This window comes from Boleophthalmus pectinirostris, unplaced genomic scaffold (assembly GCF_026225935.1).
Source record: "Boleophthalmus pectinirostris isolate CB_2022bp ecotype Guang Dong unplaced genomic scaffold, ASM2622593v1 HiC_scaffold_22, whole genome shotgun sequence".
NCBI classification, from domain to species: domain Eukaryota; kingdom Metazoa; phylum Chordata; class Actinopteri; order Gobiiformes; family Gobiidae; genus Boleophthalmus; species Boleophthalmus pectinirostris.
In genome coordinates this window covers 13,123,287-13,126,881 of record NW_026571190.1, presented here as the reverse complement: position 1 = coordinate 13,126,881, position 3,595 = coordinate 13,123,287, and positions in this window count along the sequence as shown.

The window sequence follows — 3,595 nt, the reverse complement described above, 5'->3', positions numbered from 1 at the left end:
AGGGGGGAGGGGGGTAAGGGGGGTCCAGTGTTGTGAATGACCTTCACCTCATCATCAAAACAGCTTTTAACATTTTCCACGGCGCCACCGGTCGGCCCCAGGATCATATACCTCGAACCAGGATGGACACTATCCTCCTGAAATGTTTGGGAAACATTTCGGCAAGTTTTACACATCCACACACACCTATGATTACCTCTGTGGTCCAAAGACAGGCATTGTGCTCCACATCTGTAAGCTACATCCGAAACAGTGAAAGCTAAGATAGTTTACTAAATCCTTGTGTAAAGTCCTGTACATCGCTTAGCGCTCAGTCTGTCCTCTGTTGCTCATGTGATTCTTTGATGCAGAAATAAGGCTTAAAGCTTAAAAATCTTTTTAAAATAAGAGCCATTCACAAAAGTGAACCAGGTGAAATCAAGACAAATCAATGACTTTTTCAGGATTTCTATTGAGTGTTTGTGTTCGTCTTTTTGGGATCTTTAAAACATGGGAAGTGTTTGTTGCTTAAAAAAATGGAAAAAAAAAATCTTGCAGCACTATGAAATAGACTTTGTAATGTTTTAGTAAAACTAAATTAATCATAACATGTACAATCAGCCCTTGAGTTTTGACTAAGTCAAAGCGGTGACAGTGTGAGCTGCCACTCTAATATTTATTAGATCTGATCTCTATGCACACTTGAGTTTGCACATAGTGTAACTTAGACCTTGATGTTGTTCCCAGAAGTATTTGGCCTAAGATTGTTTTTTAGTTCCTTTTTACACCTAAAAGGTGATTTTTAAATCCTTGTGTCCCAGCTTTTTCTTAATGTTTGTGAGTCGAAGCATTCTATAATATTCTGTAATTTTCTGAAGCGTAAGAGCCTTTAATTGAAACTTGCTTAATATGGACCTTAGTCACTGTCAGATTTGACAAGTGACAAGAAAATATGCCTAAAATTCAACTTAACTTCACTTTTAAATACAAGTGAACCCAGCTAAGACATATTAAAATCCCTTCTGTCTGGAGTTCACTATAATAGGCTATTTGACATGAAATGTCTGATGTGGAAAGGCCTCTTCTCTGGGAGCAGGCCTAGGCCTCTGCACACTGTATCCTCCATCAGGTCGGTACTGTGATGCTGTAGTCCAAAGTGAGCTAGGCTAAAGCTAACCACAAAGGGAGCTAGGCTAAAGCTAACGTTTGTGTTAAACTTGGTGCTGAGTGCAGCCTCTGAGGCCTGCTTCTCTCCACAGAGAAGGGCTGAAGTGTTTGAGTGAAGTTTGGTGCATCTGTCGAGGCGGACCCTTGTACAGTACTGTATATGTGTGCTTAAAGCCATGTCAGCGCATTGTAATGTACTGTGTTTTGCCTTTCTGTTTTTGTTTCATTGGGAGGGAACTTAATAATTGTTTTTCTACATTATTTCTTTAACAAAGGTAAAAATATGTCCGAACAGAAACGGTCATTTTATAGTCATGGTAAAACCACATGTTTTCTGTAAAAAGCTAAAGGCATGATTTTAACTTTTTCTGAGATCTTCGATGTCGTACTCGATGAATTAATTGAATTTTAAAAATGAGTGATTTCAAAGATTTCTTTCTCCAAATAAAAGTCTTCTATGGCTTCTGGCCAAACAATGTCTCCTGTCTGATTTTGTGTTTAACAAACTTCAAATTACAGAAAGAACCAACATACACCTTTAGTCATAGAGACTGTATTTTGTTCTGTGTCATGACTGGCTGATAGTTCCACACCCAAAAGCTGCTAATGCATGTTAACAATGGAGTTTACTGCATATTCTTCTCAGCAGGGCAACAGGCTTGAATACAGGGATTACCCATGTAATGTATGAGAATGAATGGGATTGTGAATGACTGACTAACAGCAGAGTCTAAGGCTGACATGTCAAACTCAGGCCTGGGGGCCAAATTTGGCCAATGATATAATTATATTTGGCCCGCAAGATCATATTAAATATGTATTAGAGCTGGCCCGCCGGCTACAGATAGACTATAGAGACATTATTTATTTAAAATTTTGTTGCTATTATATATATGATGCTTGTTCTGGATTCAATGTTTAAGCAAAACTATTATTAAATATTTATTTTAATAAGAAACAGTTTAATATTACATATGTCGAAAGAAGAAAAAACATGCAGATGTTGTTGACATTTTTCAATAAATATTTAGTTTGGCCCATGACTTAATCCTAGTTTTTAATTTTGGCCCTCTGTGAATTTGAGTTTGACACCCCTGGTATTTGTTTTAGCTCTCACTGGACAAATTGGTGCTTTCAATAACATATCTTTAAGTAATGTAATGCAGTATTTTGGATAGGAAGAAGCTTAGTTTTAACCACTCAAAAATGCTTATTCAAGCCAATTTATTTTTACACCATATTACTAATAGACATTTTACATAGGCTATAGGCCTATATAACTAATTGTGTAAGGGATACTAGTTCCTTTACAAGTACAAACTGCACTAAAGTAAAAGCTAATTTTTAATGAAGTAAAAGTATTAGGAACTTAAACCCTTGTTTATACTGCATTACTTTTTAGCTGGATAAAATTAGTCATGGCTATAGTAAAAGTTGTAATTTTTAAATATTTATGATTTTTGTATGCTTTTACTTATACAGCCTATATTTTGTAAATAGATCAAACTAAAGTTTGACCAAAGTAAAGGACAGCTATGCAATTTAAAAGCTGATTCTCAACATGTACTAAATGTTTGCTTTATTTATTATATTCTTAAAACATGCTTCCTTGTGAGCAGGCTTGTATCTCCACAAAACAGACTCTTATTTGGCCTGGTGGAGGACCATCAAGAAAAGTATGGTTTTAATGTTTTATTTCCATGAAATCAGGCAGTTGTCTTTCAAAATCCAGAAAGTTACCCTATGACTTTTTGTTGTTTTGTTTAAAATAATGCAGAAAAAAACTAGAAAAGCACTCAGAGAGCGCAGACCTCCACCAAGGACTACCCCCATTTTTTATATCAATTGTGATAAAATCAGTCTTCTGGGTCAGATCCAGATCAGCCTTTGGAATATGAAAGAGGATCCCATTGTCCATCCCTGAGTCAAATTTCATGGGGTTTGGTCAATAATTAACCGAGATATTGAGAAACAAAATTTTTGGTCCCATTTACCACAATGTTAACTAAAATTTCAAAGTGATCCAGAATCCAGGATTTCTTCTGGATCACCCCCAAAATGAAATCAGTTCTTCCTTTTCACATTTCCAACAAATCCTGAAAATTTCATCAAAATCGGTCGATAACTTTTTGAGTTATGTTGCTAACAAAACAAACAAATAGACAAACGCCGGCAAAAACATAACCTCCTTGGCGGAGGTAATAAAAACAACAATACACTTTTACAGTTATTTTACACTGAACGCATGCACTTATACTAACTCCATAATGTCCGCACTCTGGTCTCTTGCTTATCTCCCCTCTTTATCTCCTTTATACACCACAACAGCTTGTATCTGTGTGTCCCATTGAAGGAGGCTGAGCTGTGGCCAGGAGGCATCTGTTCCTCCGGCACATCTGTTTCCCAATGAGCCTGCATTACCCAGCATGCCGAGGGAGGGACAGCCTTT